Source organism: Gavialis gangeticus, unplaced genomic scaffold, assembly GCF_001723915.1.
Source record: "Gavialis gangeticus isolate Ggan-Ray unplaced genomic scaffold, GavGan_comp1, whole genome shotgun sequence".
NCBI classification, from domain to species: Eukaryota; Metazoa; Chordata; order Crocodylia; family Gavialidae; genus Gavialis; species Gavialis gangeticus.
Window position 1 is genome coordinate 27,052,179 of NW_017728998.1, and position 16,542 is coordinate 27,068,720.

Sequence of the window (16,542 nt, forward strand, 5' to 3'; positions counted from 1 at the left end):
AGCATCTTCCAAAGGCAGGTGAAGTTTCCCTTTGGAGGTCATGTCTGGCCCACCTCTGCATGCCCATTAAGCATGGTATCCAGTCCATGGGGCTCTCCCTGGATCAAGAAATTTGGCATCAGGGAAGTGGCAATTGCTGCCACCACTCCCCTGCTACCAAAGTTTCATATTTGTGGGGACCTGTGTGGGCCAGATGTCATGGCTCCATGAACCAGATCTGGCCCACAGGCTCAGGATTGAATATCCCTTAACTGAGTCATTCAGATCCATTTTTTTAAACCATAAAGTACTTCAATCTTTTAGTTGGACAACTTCACCAGTTTCAGTGTCCTAGATCAAAACTGTTCATTGATATTCTCTTATCAATAGAGATATTAAGCTTCATCATTTTGCCAGTTGTGCACTTTTTGGGTTTTGCACATTTCTAATCAAAGTCTGGATTAATGCCTAGCAGCATCATGAGATAATGTGCACTCACTTCAATTAGTCACTGCACGGTACTATAATTTCATCATGACCTTTTAATTTTTTTTCTTTTAAATGGTGTTTCTATTAACATTTTATTTAGATTCTCATGAATTTGCACCCCTGTTGTTTTCCTTCCAATGTGGGTTTTCAACATAACTAAACATCCACAATGAAATGAAGATGAAATAGAAGAATACAATAGGATATATCAGCTAACCATAAGAATGAGTAGCTTTTACAAATCTAGGCCCTGGCCCTACAAATAGCATGAAAGAAGTGTAGACATTTCTCTGTACACATTTCCTTTGGTTCATAAAGGTCCATTAACTTTGCTTTACTAACATGCAAAAACACATACATGTCTATGGGCCTGGAGCCTTAGTCCTTCTTTTGACTGGTAAAAGATATATCAACTGATTCTAGTTGTTTCTGAGTGATTTTCAGTCTAACAGTTGTTTACAAATTATTGACTTTATATTTTCATCTATCTGCATAGTGTAATTGGTCAGATCACTAAAGTTGCATGTTTTTTTCCACTACTTGTCTAGCATGTCATTTGGCTTTCATGATTGTTCAAATGTGTTACAGTTCTTAGTCACAGATTAAGTTACTTTTTGCAGGTTATTTTTACTACTATATTTTTTCTTGTATCAGTATTATGGACTTAGAACCTTTGATCACTTATACCTCCCATGATACTGTGCTGATACTTGACATGGACAGTGATAAGTTACTTTGTAGGTAATACACACTTTAATTTAATGGACTGTCATGTGGTTTGACCTTCCCAATCTTTTAGTGTTTATGAAATGTTGGTTGTATCAGATGTTCTACCCATCTGGTTTACAGAGTGCTCACGTATGTGTAGCCATCTGTTCCTTGTTACTTTATCAGTAGGACAATTATGACAAAGGTGAACCATACACATGCATTAAGAAAAGCTTGAATGTTTCCTTTGTCCCAGACTAGTCTGTTTCTACATTGCATCCCTTTCCAATAGCATCATTAGACAACTCAATGGACATCCTCTGGCCATTCACAACTCAGGTTTTAAGAGTGTGTTTTTAATAGATGACCTGATTTATACATATTTTAGATGAGTAAGTGTGTTCCTGAATAGGTAGAAAGAAACCTTCATGACTTGTGAGTGTAGGTCTCTACATGTCTACGTAATACAGCATGCATCAAAAAGGTGAAAATGAAAATCTTCTCTTTCTGCCAGCATCTGGCACAGCATGTAATTTAATTTGGAAAATAACTTTCTTTTCATCTTTGTTAGTGTCCCATTTTGTCTTACGACAAATCGCTTTTTCATAAACTTGGGACCAAATTCTGTAAACAATAAGCAAATCTCCTTACCCATATATTCTAATATTAATATATATTTATATATATCAATATATAAAAGCCATAGACTGTCTGTCTGTCTGTCCATAACACTTTATTCATACCGATTGGCTGACGGAAACAACCAATCAAAGTGCGAATACAGCCTTTGGATAGGAGGTGGTGGCACAGCGGTGTGCAGCCATGATGGTGGGGACATAGGGGATGAAGTGGGTGGTGGGGGGCCAGCACAACTGGCCTTACCCCCCCTGCCCTGCTCCCTGGAGGCAGCAGCAATGCAGCAGATGGAACGGAGCAGACGGAGGTGGTAGCAGCAGTGGGGAGGGTGTGGGGGCACACCGGGCCTGGTGTCGCCCCAAGATGGAGAATATAGGGGGGCACCAGGCCCCACAATGGCTGTGGGGAGAGGAGGGCAGGCCTGGCACCGGCCTCACAACAGCAGCGGGGTGGGGGCAGGCCTGGCCCAGTGGTGGAGTGGGGGAAAGGGGGAGCACCCCCCACTCCATGGAGGAGGTGTCAAAGGCAAATGGGGGGTGGGGTCAGGGCCACCATGGTGAGGGGGGGCTGGGGAAGCAGCCCCAAACCCAAACTGATGAGGGGGAACGGGGTTGGGCCCAAAGCAATGGGAGGAGGGGCGGGGGAGCAGGGTCAGGCCTAAATTGGGGAGGGGGGCAGGGCCAGACAAGGGGAGCAAGGGTGCTGGGCCAAACACTGTCTCTGCTGGTCCTCCAGGTGGGAGTGGGGGGAGTGACCCCAAAGTGGCAGGGCAAGGGTGGGGGGAACAAGCCTGGCCCCCGGCCTCTGTCTCCACCACCCCAGCAGGCAACAGAGTGGATGGACCAGCGGTGCTGGCCCCACCTCCCCCTGCAGCAAGGCCAGAGCTGCTGGCCCCAGCTCCTGACCCTGCAGGTGGTGGCAATGGAGTGGACAGAGGGTAGGCACTGGCCCTGGCCCCCCTGCTCCCTGCAGGCTGTGAAAATGGAGAGGATGGGGGGAGCAAGGCCAGCACTACTGGCCATGTCCCCCTGGCCCTGCAGACGGCAACAACAGAGAGGCAGTGCCCTGGCCCCAGCCCCAAAGTGGAAGCAGGGGAGAGGAGGAGTGGACCTGGCCCTGAAGGTAAAGTGGGGAGTGGAACTGGACACAGGCTACTGTCCCTGGCTGCCCCCCCATAATTTGACAGACAATTGGCTAGTGTTACTATAATTTCCCTCAAATTTTAGCTTTAATTCTGTTATCAAATAGCCTATTATATAAAGTTGTATCTGGGACAAACCTTAGAAAGACTTACTGGTAAATCAGAATTATATTCTGGATAAAAATGAGGCTCACTGTAGCAAAAAAAAAAATTGATTCTAGATGACTTTAAACTATTTTATCTTCAGTTATTGATGGAAAGCTTTAGCAAGCCAAGTACTAAGATAAAAGTACACTTTTATGCATATTAAAAGTGGGTTTTTTTAGTCTGAATCAAAGTATATAAAAATGAAGCATATGACACATGAGATTTTATTATAAATTGCTTTTAAAGGACTGCAGTTATCCTTTCAAGTGTAAAGCCATAATCATAACCTGAAAACAAAACAAAAAAATCTAATTTAAACAAAGAAAGCTACCTCTTGGAAACATTTCCAGATATATCTTTAATTGTAATCTTTCATTTCAGAGACCAAGATTTCTATCATTACATAATGGAATGCGATTATGGCAATAGACAAGTGCTAAAAGATCAAAGGAGAAATAAAATATGGATTTTAACACAATTCCAAAAATCATGCACATAAGAAAACCAGCATTAATAAACTTTTTCTCATCTCTAATATTATGAAAAAGAAAAAAATCTTTAGTTCTCTACTTTTATTGTTCAGTGAGTGTGTAACTCAGAACTACACTGATGAAACATTAAGTGCAACATTATAATGAATGAGTTCCACAGCATAATTCTACAGCTATGTGCATTTCTGCCAGTGCATCTGGTTCCAAGATCTCATAGGAAAAACATAACCACAAAAATAAACCTCTCACCATTTAGGAAACCACTTCATTAGAAAATATTCTGTGATGAAACAATGGCTTGGAAATGAAATTTAGATCCTTACACCCTAATTTGTCAGCTCAAATTAAGACTAGCCCCCTACTAGCCAGAAGTTATTACAATCAGACATCAGTCTAGCAATCTGTGTGAAATGACTTGATAATCTCATCACAGGTGCTGCAGATGAGTGAATGTAACACAAAAAATAAAATGCTCTTTCACATTTATAAGCAGTATGTCCAGAAGACTCAAGAACACCAGCTATGTGTTGTGAAGAAGTATCTGTTACACCAGTTCCTATTTCAAAGAAATATATCAAGAATGTGCTTTTGTCTCCAGAATTATCAGTCTCAACTCTTTCACAAATACTGAATTCACTATAAAACATGAATATCAATAAAACATTAATTTGATACAAATAAATTCCCTAACCAGATTAAGCCTGCTATAATCACCATGCTTCAGAACCAATGTTTCTTTGCCTCACTTTAGATTCATTCATGCATACAGATAGTACTCAGAGAAGTGATGTAGTGTATTTTTTGTAATTTTTTCTTTCCAATAATTCCATTTTGGAGGAGGAAGGGAGTCCACATACAAAGCAACAGTTTGCAGTAGCATTGGGAGGGGGGCGACGCTTGCCGGGCCCTTCATGGGTACTTGGTTCCCCAGCAGCTCTTCAGGTTTCATTGCTGGCATTTCTGGTTTTGCCACCAGTGTTTTCAGGCTTGGTGATTGACTGCTGGGGGACACCACCCCCCCGTCGCTCATTGATCAGCCACCGAGGGACCACCCTCCCCAGCTCAGTTGCATTGGCAGCGTTGGCCCCTGGGTGCCAGAGACCCATGGTACGCCAGTGACAGTTTGATAGAAATCTTTCCACTGTTTAACAAACTTCATAACAGCCCATTTTATAATCACCTTCCTGAATGCTTTTTTCCCCCTCTTTGGGAAAATTATTTTCTACTAAGGTCACTGAAATGCTGTATCCTGGTACAGTCAGGCCTCAATTTACAGTGGTTATGTTCTTGAAAAAACACCATGCAAATATAAATCATGTAAAAAGATACCAAGGATCTATGAGAAATAAGGGTTTAGGTTCCATATGCAGCTGATAATTTGGCTGATAAATGCCCATGAGTGCGCGGAGGCACAGCACAACACTCAGGCAGTGAGGAGCAGAGCCTGGCAGCTTAGAGGGCTGCATGCAGCTGGTAAGTCTGGTGTGGTGGAAGGGGAGGGGGGAGGGAAGGGGCATGGGAGGAGCAGATCAACACCCTTGCAACGTGGAGGAGTGTGACAGGGCAGAGACAAATGCTGCCCAGCTGGGGTGGGGTGGGCATGGGACGAAGCCATGGCTCATCCATGGGGTGCAGGTGGGCTGCAATGGGCTGCAGCTGCAGGCTGGAGCTGGGGCTGCACCAGGCTTTTCTTGGCAGGAGCTGGGCTCTGGGTGGGCAGTGGAGTACAAAAATAAAGGGTCACAACTGACAATGCATAACTGAAACTGTGCAAAATAATACCATGTAAATCAAGGCTTGACTATATCCCATGCCTGCTAGCTGAACACCATCATCTCTCACCCCATCAATAGCTGAACAAAAAAAGTGGTTAAAGACACGTAAGCAAAAATCCTGCTTTTACTCACATGGTTGTAAGCCTTAAGTACAACCAACTAGTTTGTCTTCAATCCTCATACGCTGAATTATCCCTGTACCTTTGGAGGCAGAGATTTTTATATGGCAATTTGAGGAAAAAAATTAAGAAGTGCTTATTCATGCATTTATGTGCAAATTCAGTATGTGCCTTTCACTATACTTAAATATTACAAAATAAAGAGTTTTCATATGTAATCTTGAATATCAGAGAAAAGTGATGAACAAAAAATTTTGCTTCTGCTTCATAGCATCTTTGTTACAACAGTCACAGAACTTAAAGACAGAAATATCTATTCAATAGTTGCATGCATGTTTGTAGCAAATAAGTAAGAGACAAATTTGTTTTGTGTTATCTGTTTTTTTAAATAGCATAAATCTAGCCAACTAAATAGTGGATTACCAGGATCCAAATAGCTGGGCTGCCATATTAGCATGTTTTAATTCCATTTTATAATGTGCAGGAGTTGCCTATGGCAGTAGCATTCCTGTTAAAGGAAAGAAACTCACAAAGTGATTTCATTTTTATGACTGCAGAGCCTTTGATAAACTGTCAGCAGCATTGCAGCTCTTCAAACATATTCCATTTTCATTAAATGACTAATCTAAAACCAATCAAGCAAAACACATAGAATTACTTTACAAAATAAGAATGTTTTACTCCACACTAGGAGCTCAAATTAAAATAAATCCACAATAATTCCTGAGGTGTAAGTGACCTGAGAGATTACTTTTGCTCTAATATACTTGGTACAACATTTAGGATGTGGTTTCAAGGGTCGTAGTCTTTCATCTGTTGACTAAGATTTGGCCTATGAAAAGCTATTCAGTATTCACTGCAAATCTCTAAGATTTAAAAAGGATGCCCCAAGCCTGGAAATGTAAATCAAAAAAACATTGCCTAATAGAGTTTGGCTGGACTAGTCTTTATATTAAGGCAACATGATACGTATAACCCTTTATGGAAAATGTTCAAAAGAACAGGAGATGGAAAATTACATCTTGTTTTAATTCCATTGAATTATTGCTACTAATTGCCCAGAAAAGTGAAGTATTACATCAATACATTTCAACATTTTTATTATATTAATACCAAAACAAGCTGACAGATTTCCATCATCTTGAAAATGAAAAAAAATGCTATTCAAAAAGAAATTTAAAAACAAAATTATTGACAGTGACTTCCACCTAGAAAGATACTTTGTCAGAAAGGAATACTAATTAAACTCCTGGTACATTCCTACAAACAGGCTTTTTTGCCACATTGTGGAAGATATGGTCACCCAGGCTTTAGGCTACATCACTATTACTCAGCTACACAAAAATTAACTTGTGATCTTAACTTGAGTTAAAATCTTAAAGAAGACAAGGCAATTTGTTGTAGTCACACAACATGGCAGGTTGAATTAAAGACTGGGTTCCAACTTAGCTTTTAACCGAACATGCTAACTTTGGTGAAAACGACAAACTTCTTTGTTTCACTAACTTCTCAAATTAACTGACTTAAACTAAGAACCCATCTTTTTTCTTAGTAAAGATGCAGTCACAGGCACAAAGTGAAACACAGAAGATAAGATACAAAAGCACTTTATCTAACAAGTGTTTCCTGGTAAAGTTAGTTGAAAAATGCTGAGATAGAACTTTGAGTTGTAACCAAACATCCCCACCCCGAACCCAAAAGCAAACAAATTGAGAAGAAACTCTACCACACCACACACCAACTTTATTTCCTGTTCAAGCCATCCAAGCAAGTCTTGTTCTTTCCTGGGTCAGCAAAGAATCAATCTATTATCTTTTCTTGTCAAAGGCTTAAATAAAATCAATATAGTTTTCTTCATGGTGAAAATGCTAAGTATTCCAAATGTTTTCTGGCAAACAGAGAAAGCACTGAGGCTGGGGCTTACAAAAAGAAAATCCTATCTAGGCTCCACAGTCTTGTTATCACAGTTTGAGAAAGAAGCTCTTCTCCTAGCTAACAGGAACACTCATTGTCATAAGGAAATGCTAAGCATCTTATTGATTCTCCTTAGTAAGCCCCAAATGAAAGCTCCACCATAGACAATTCTGATGGACCTCAACTTTCAACTCTTCCTGCCCATGGGTTTGGCTCAGCTTAATGAAGGCCTTTAACTCCTTCCTAGTCCAGATAAGAATGTGGCACAAACTGTATCACAGTGACCAGTCATGCATCTCACAGAGTGGCAGATCATGAACTGATGACCTACATGAAACTGCAAGATTTATATCAGATGAGCAACAAGCATAGAACCTGAGACACAGCTGAAGTAAACGGTTTGTGAATGACCCATGGGTTGAAAAATTACACTTACCTAGCTTACACAGCAAACAATTATAAATATATTAGTAAAAATCAAAGTTACCATGTTCACCCAAATCCAAGACTACTTTGAATTTAAGATCTCCCCCCCCACACACACACACACAAATACATGCAAAATTATTTGATTCTATGCATGCAATATTGGAAATTGTCCCTCCACCACTGTGGCAGGGAAAGCAGTGGCGGGGAGGGACATGCCAGACCATCACCCTGCCTCCCAGCCCTTACTCTCCTTTCCTGCCCTGCCACCTGCCCCTTGCCCCTCTACCTGTGCCTGCCACCATGCCATTTACCCCCACTTACCCTGCCCCAGCTGGGGCCAGCTAGGTAGAAGAAGCAGTAACTTTTGGCCAGAGTTGGAGCTAAAGGGAAGTGATGGGAAGAGGTGGGAAGGTAACTGGCCAGAGGAGATAGCTAGTGGTGATAACAAGCTACACAGTCTCCCCCACACTTCCTAAGCCACACGCTATGTGTCTCCCGTGCACAACCCTCACCCTAGTACATGGTTGCCAATACAATCCCATCACCATGAGCCCCCTCCCCCAGCCACCAAAGCCAGGCTGAGTCTGATGCAGATTTTTTTTCCTCATGTTGATTGTATTCAAGTAAATATGGTAGGCTGTGCATAACTCATGATCAGAGGATCTTCCTGACTAGCTCCAGTGCTTTCATTTCACAAAAATATCTCGCTCTCCTAAATTAATATTAAATACAAACTAAACACTTTCCCTTTGAGTATTTCCTATTTTAAGACATCCCCACAGCAAAAAGTATTTCCAAACATGCTTCTACTCCTAAAATCAGCTTCTACTCTTAAACCATCTTATTCAACAAATATGCTTCCCATGTGAATTCAAAGACAGAGCTGCAGAACACAGTGACAGATTCATTTTTCACTACTTTCTATGCCTAGTAGTACCACAGGGCGAGCTAGACAGTATTTTGGCCCAGGCATCACCTGCAGAGTTGTAAACTGTTACAAAGTCAATGGGGTAAATCAAACACAACAAAAGTCACAGTCTGAGGGCAATGAGGTTTCTCAGGTTGAGGACAGAATGTGACCCATGGAATTTTTGTTAGTGGTAAAGGCACAAGCCTCAGGAAATGCCTAGCTTGACTTTCAGACCCTGGATTGAGTTTGCAGAGCTATTAGATAAGAATAGTACCTTTTTACTTGTAAACTGATTTTATCTGAGAGTCATACAGAAAAATGAACATGGAATCTCACAGTGCTCTTTGAATGTGTTTTAATTATTATATTACTCTTATTTATGTGAATGAGGCAGATTATAATCATACATCTAAAGTGTGGCCTTTCACAATACTCTTTATTTGGATCCATAACACAAAATAGAATCACAGATATGTTGCCCCATCCCCCAAACATTGGTAAAGAGAATATTGGAAATTATAAATATTTAGAACAAAAATTAAGGTCATTTGACTGTTGTATGAGAAAAGAAGTAGAGAGACATGTTTTCCCCTAATATGAAACCATGCCTTTCTGTTTCACAATATATGTGAAATCAGGCCAACAAGAATCCATATGTATCAGAGGTCTCTAGCTATGCCTTAGGCCTACTTGAGGTCTAGCAGTGTGTAAAGTTTAAGTTAGAATTTCTATAAGACAAAGCCCAGCACAATTAGGAGAAATGAAAAAGAAGTCCATCACAGGGATCTTTTCAGCCTGCGGGGCTTTTGTTCTAGTTCCATTGTTCCACATTTTTTGGCTGCACCATTTAGCCAGCTCTGGTATGTGAGAAACTAGAACAACAATGTGGTAACCAATAGGCCTGTGCAAAGTGGCTAGTATTCACTTCGGATTCGGCCAATTTGGGGGAAAGTGATTTGATTTGGTAATTCGAATCACTATCCTGAATCGATTTGGCCAAATCTGATTCAGAGGAGATTCAGGTGCTGCTGAATCACCCGAATCTCTGAATCACACAGGCCCCATCCCCCACACACTCTCCCAGCCCCAGCTCCCAGCTCTTTGGAAAAAAAAAAAAAAGAGCCCTGCCACCAGCTGCCACCAGGCCATCCCCACTGCCCAACACTGCATGGAGGGCTTTGCCATAAGCCCCCCAACCTCCATCCACTCTCTCGACCCTCCCATGGCTGCCCTGCCCACCCCAGCTCCCGGTCCTTTAAAAGAAAAACAAAAAAAACCCCACTCACCAGCTCCTGCCTGGCAGGGGAGCAATCCCTGCTGACCCCCACTGCCTCATGCTGCATGGAGGGCTCTGACACAATCTCCCCAAAGCCCCAAGGCTGCTGCAGCAACTGGTGAGTCTGGGGTTTTTTGTTTTTTTTAAAAGGCTGGTAGCTGGGGTGGGGTAGCAGCAGGAATCGCGCCCCCCACCCCTAGCCTGGCAGTAGTCAGTAAGTTTGGGCTTTTTTTTTTAAACAACCAGGAGTTAGGGCAGGGCAGCCATGGTGGGGGCTAGGGGAGTGGAGGGGTTAGGGGGCACTTGGGGGGACTGGGGGAGCAGGCAGGGGATGGGGCCTGGCAGGGTTCCCCCCATAGTCCCTTCCTCCAGACCCCACCCCCTACTTCCCAGCTCAGAGTCCAGGTCCAGCTCCCTGCTGCAGCCAGCAGGGATTGCCCAAATTGCCAAAGCTCTCCAAATGTTTTTTGAATCTATCTGGACCTTTTAATTGGTCCCCTGATTCAATATCGCCGAATCTCCTCCAATTCGAATCAGCACCCAAAGCTTTACACAGCCCTAGTAACCAATGGACAATGGGTGAGAAAAAAAAAAAAACTGGTCGTCCACATCTCATGAGGTACTAGCTACAAAACATCTTGAGCAAGCTGATGGAGTATCCACAATAAAACAAAGTGTAATGGTGTTGTAGGGGCTTCCCTATACATTTACAAGTTGTATAAAATTACTTTAGGCATACCAGTACAGGGAAGATGGAGGCCAATGAAAAACCTAGACAGTTTCTGTGCACAGGATGTGGAGATCCATAATACCTCCGGTTGATCTTTTCTGTGTAGTATGAAGGAGTTCTCACAGTGCCGAATTATTAGGCAAAACACGTATTAGTGCCCATCCTCAGTCTATTTCTTTTATCTATCTCTTCTTCTTTGCATTTGAAGGTAGATCAAGGGCCTTATTTCCAATTTCTATTCTCTGGGCTTCACTTGTGTATAAAATATGGGTTGGGGAGGTTTGGGAGGGGGGAGAGAATGTGTTTGCTGCATTTTTTTGCTTTATAGCCCATTCCCCTCTCTTCTCTCAATCTCTCAGACACTTTTCTTTGCAATTTCCAAAACCTTATTCTCAGTCCACGTTCTTCTCACTCCACCCACAAGGCATACAAATTGTAAAAAATTGCCAGCACCTTTTCTAAACACTTTTGTCAAAAGCTATATTGCTGAAATATTGCTGGAGGAACCGATATGATTAATCTTTAAGTGCTTGTTGTATAAAATTAAAATGAACCCACAGGCTGGAAACAGAAGTTACACATAAACCAGTTTAAGTGATCAGAAACTGGTTTAAACCTGTAACAGAACAGAAGTTTAGTGTGCACAAACCGGTTTCAAAATGGCTGAACTTGGCTTAAGGTAAACCTGGATGTATGCAGTATCAGACTTAACTGATTTAGGTTAAACCAGTTTATGGAACTTCTTTTTCCAGATCCCCTCCTGATTCAAGTTACCCTACAGTCCCCTGGCATCCCAGGATGTTTTCCAGCCCAGGACTGTGCTGTCTTCTCCAGCAGAGCAGAACCAGCTCTGCCTGCCTCTAGCTGTCACATAGCTGAGACAGTAAAGCCTCTACTCACCAGCTTGATTCCTGTCTGCACCTGTCAGCCTGGCAGGACAGGGGGCAAGGGATGGACCTCCAGGCCCCCTAGCCCAGATCTGCACAGCTCAGAGGGAGGGAAAGCCTCCGTGGCAAGGGCTTTTCATCCCCCTGCAGCCCAGCGTACCAAACTGGGATCACCCCAGCCACACCCCATGTCAGCTGCCCACCTCTCTGAGATGTAGGAGGTGGCTTTCCCAGCCCAGCTTCTTGGGCTGTGGGTGGGGGGAAAAGCCCATGTGTGGGGACTCCCCCATGTAGATCCCTGCTGTGGGGGTTACTACTGCTGGGTCAGGGGTGTATTCCCTCCTCTGCACCCCCACCTCTCAGAGAGGCAGGTGGTTGGTGGGGGTGCAGGGCTGCAGCTTTCCCAGCCTGCCTTGCTAGGCTGTGAGTGGGGGAAAAGCCTCCCTATGGAGGCTGCCCCATGCAGACCCCTGCTGGGGGGGGATGCTGGCCCACATGGTGTGTGGGTCCCCAGAAGTGGGTGGCTTGTGAGAGGGGAGGGCTGGGGAGAGATTGTCCACTGGGTCTCCCCCTCCTCACAGCTGACAGCGGGGGTGGGGGGCATGCATCTAGCAGCCAGTCTGGTGTGGGCTGCCAATCAGCTGGGTTCGGCAGCCTTCAGCCATGCCTGACATGACAGGAGGCACCTATGAGCACCCCCAGGCTCCAGGCCTGGGCCAGTGCAGGCTTCTGCCTGCTTTGGCCACTGGATATCAGTTCAGTTTGTTATCCATCCAACCTGCACGGCTTAGAAAAACCTTAGAAAATTGAATTGATTCTGTCTCAGGCTTTTTGAACCTCTGTACTTAACTACAATGTCTACACAATCAAGCATAGAAACTTTCTCTAGGAACGTGTTGTAATCATTGTTTCACTTTACAAATGTGAAGTGTATTTGACTTTCATGGATAAAGATAAGCCATAGTCAAAAGAGCCGTGACCTGTTCATACTCAGGGGTCCTACTTTTTTAACTGCTTCTTACAGGTTATTCAGGCTGCAAGTGCCACAAAAATTAGGTCAGATCTTTGGAATACATAATCATTACTCAGATATGACAGACTGGGGATACTGTATATATTGCCTTGTTACAATTTGGTGTTAGTATCATAAAATGAAGTTAAAAAAACCCAGAAGAAACCCTACACATACATTAGGTGTGGAAGAAAGAAGATGAAAGGAGGCCACTGAAAGGAAAATAATGCTCTTTCATACCACTGAAGATCTTTTCCTGATGGCTCTCCCACCAGTATAGCACCTCCAATGTGAAATTAGTATATGCTGCAAGTGTATCTGAACTGACAGACAGAACTAGTGCACAGATGTCAAAATCTTATTTGCCAGCTACATCAATAGTAAGCCTCAAAGCAACAGCTCTAATCAAAGGAAGTCAGAGAATGGACAACATGGGACAAGAGAAAAATCACTACATGACTCTCCTCTCACACTGAGTGACTCTATTGACTTCAACAGATTCCACCAACTCTTCGATGACACTGTTGTTATACAGAGCAGAATCTGGCCCTATATTTTCATTTGTTGCTCATTAGGATAGTCTCATGAGATGAAGCTCTCATTTCTATGACAGTTTCACAGGAATAGCCACGACACACGCATGCTCTGGCACATTTCAGTAGAACACAATGAAAAGCACCCCCCCCAAAAAAACCCAACAACTCCTAAGTAAAAAGTATATAAAAAAGAAGAATCAGAGAAGTATATGGCAAATGGAAGTGGTAAGTGCACAGTAAAACTGAATTGCAAGTCAGTTTAAAACATCAGTAATTAATTGTCTCTGTGAATATCCCACATCTATCCCACATCTCTTTGTCCTTCATCATATAGACCAAAATTAGGTACTTAGTTAATTCAAAGTTAAATAAGAATTGACCCAAGCCTTAGCCAATTGCCAAAACCCATCCACCTCCTTATCCTCATCTACCCCACACTCCAGCAAGTCTATTAAAATAATACAACTTTGGTATAGTAGAAGGAAATATTTTCTTCTCCCCAAGGGACTCAGAGACTCTCCTGCAGTGTATAGTAAAAGCAAATGGCTTCCTCTTCTGTACTGCTTAGATGCCAGCAGACAGTCACTGAAAACGGAGGAAAGAAAGGCTCCCTGATCTCAATTTCAATGTCTGTCCCAGACAGCTTAGAACTGCCATAACAGGAAGAGTCCTCAGGACCAAGCAGCCCAGAGCTGAAGCCTGAACAGTCCCTGTGGAATGGCACATGTGCTCTCAGGTCACATATGTAAGCTGTAAGAATGTCCATTTCCTCTCTTACATGTGCAGTTCAGTCAGTAAAGGAGCTATGTCAAGCTTGAGCAAGTTCAGTGGGAATAAAACCTTCAGAGATGTTTGCTAACTTCTAGCAAACTCTGCTGAGCATGTGTGTACTGTGATTTTTCAAAGCTTTACAACTTGGCCATATTTAGACAGATTTCTACAGGAAGGGCAAAAGGTATAAATGCAAATCCTTTGCCAAATTTCAGATCCGTCCTGCAAAGCATGGTGATGCTGCATGCATGAAACAAGAATCTGGTTTTTGTTTGTTTGTTTGTTTTTAACAGAAGCAAAATAACCTATTTTTTTTTCTTCTAGCTTTATTCTTGGAAATGGTACAACTCTTTGGGCTGAATCCAACAAGGGGAAAAAATAGCAGCCTGACACACCTAACACAGAAAATTTCAGCTCATATGGTTAAAGTTTTGCAGATAGAAGCAGCCTGGTCTTATCATGAGTAGGTAGTGTCAGATAACTGCAATAATAGGCCATGCCACCAGATCTGTCTGTATTATCTAACATGGTAGCAAGGTCCTTAAAGGCACCGGTTGATCAGGCTTCCTGAAAATGTATCCCATGTTAGTTTTCTTTGTCTCATCATTTTCAGTGTTTTCACATTTTTTCTTCAACTGATGATACATGTACTCATTTATAGCTTTCCAATACTGACCATAGTTTGGCATGTAGTATTTATTACTTTTACTGCAGTTGTGCCTATGGACTTCAATACTGTGGAATATAGTCATATCACAGCAAGACCCTATCTCAAATGCCATTTATATACTAAACCCAAGATGGAAAACAACAGTCTGATACAACATGTACTTGGATGCAGTTTGCTTATAAATTATCTGCAGATAAATCACACACTTTTCAAACGTGATGTTTTGCATCTGGATCAGCACCCATGTGTATCTTTTTAGTTGTATATGGATTTAAAAAAATAGTGATTGTTTCCAGTTTATATTTATCTGCAAGTAGCCACAACTGTGAGGAAATCTTAGCGGAGGAGACTGAGTAAGTCGGAACTTGCCTGCAGATGTATTAATATATAACCAGAGTTGAGCACAATAAATTTGCAAATATTATCCTACTTCAAGTCTACAAGGAATTTGTAGGCATATGAGATTTTGCAGCTCTGAGACAGATGCATTCAATAGCACTGCAAAGCTTCCTACTCAGCTGGTCACATTAAGCAGGTTTATCAGGGAATTTATATGGGTGAAAACCTGTGCTGGCTTAAGCTTCTTTTACACTAAACCATAATTAGAAATGCAAGAACTTGGGAAGACTCACCTGGCAGGCAGACTAGTGTGAGTGGGGAGGGGAGCAGGGAAGAAGGCTTGGCAAGCTCTCATCCTTACTGGAGACCATAACAAACCAGAATCCCGACAGAAAACAGTCTTTTGGAATTCAGCCAAGCCCCTGCTCTCTCTAATGATTAAGTCTAGGCTCATCTCAAGGCATGTTGGCTCAATGGTTTGTCTTTCATTCACTCCTTCTTGTGAGCCTCCTGGGCTGAAGCATGAATCTCTGAGCAGCATGTGATGGGTTCCACACAAAATCAAGCTGGCTTGGTCTCCCTCCTCAAGTCAAAGCTTAATTGCAACAAATATGTTAATCAACTTTGCAGCACAATTGTAACTAACTGCGGGATCCCAGCCAATTGTTGTTATACATATTTAATCATTTCTTTTAGCTGACACCTCTAGTGAATATTAATTAACATAACTCTACTCATGCTGGCTCTCAAGCTGCAGTACAGCATGGCATTCCTGCTGCGTGACATGTTACAGTGGCATGTGCCACATTTACCTGTATTGTTATATACACAGAACACAATGCTACGAAGTAGTTGCAAAGAAATGCTGCCACATTTCAAAAATAGTTTCTAGTTAATCTTCTGAAGTCAAGTGCCGGTGTACCAGTTCTCGGGGGGAAAAACAATTAGGGGGGCAGCTAAGGTGGACAAGAACAATTCTGTATTGTCAACTTCTTGGGAGAGTCTAGCTGAAAGAAGCATTCAGAACAGTTGGGTAGATCAGGAGAAGTATCAGCCTAGATTTTATATCAGCAAGTGCAAGGACAGCTCAGCACCCACCCTCAGAAAAGAAAAACATCTTGAAGAGTCAAACAATGCGAGGGCCTTTGCATGTGGGGCAGATCAGAGAAGAAGCTGGTGCTCAGAGGCCAGCTGAAAACCCTGGCCCCACCTAAGTAAGATAATGAGAACTATGGCGGTTGCAAATGCCTGAGAGTGCAGTCAAGAGATAAGGAAAACAAGACCATGGGAGTGGGTGGCATAGCATTACAGCTAGAAGCATCAGGAAGGTAGATGTGCTATGAAACAATATCTAGAGAGAAGAAAAGATCTCTGAAGAGTGGGTCAAATTGACCGTACTGACAGCCCCCAAGAAAGGCAAGCTTCAGAATACTATGAACTATAGGTCGAGCTTCCTGACTACTTATCTGAGCTAATCTCTCTACAGGGCTCTCCTGAAAAGGCTCAAAGTGCAGATAATATACCTTTCTGAGGAATGAGCCAGCTTACTCAAAGGGAAAGGGACACTATAGGAAATCCTATGG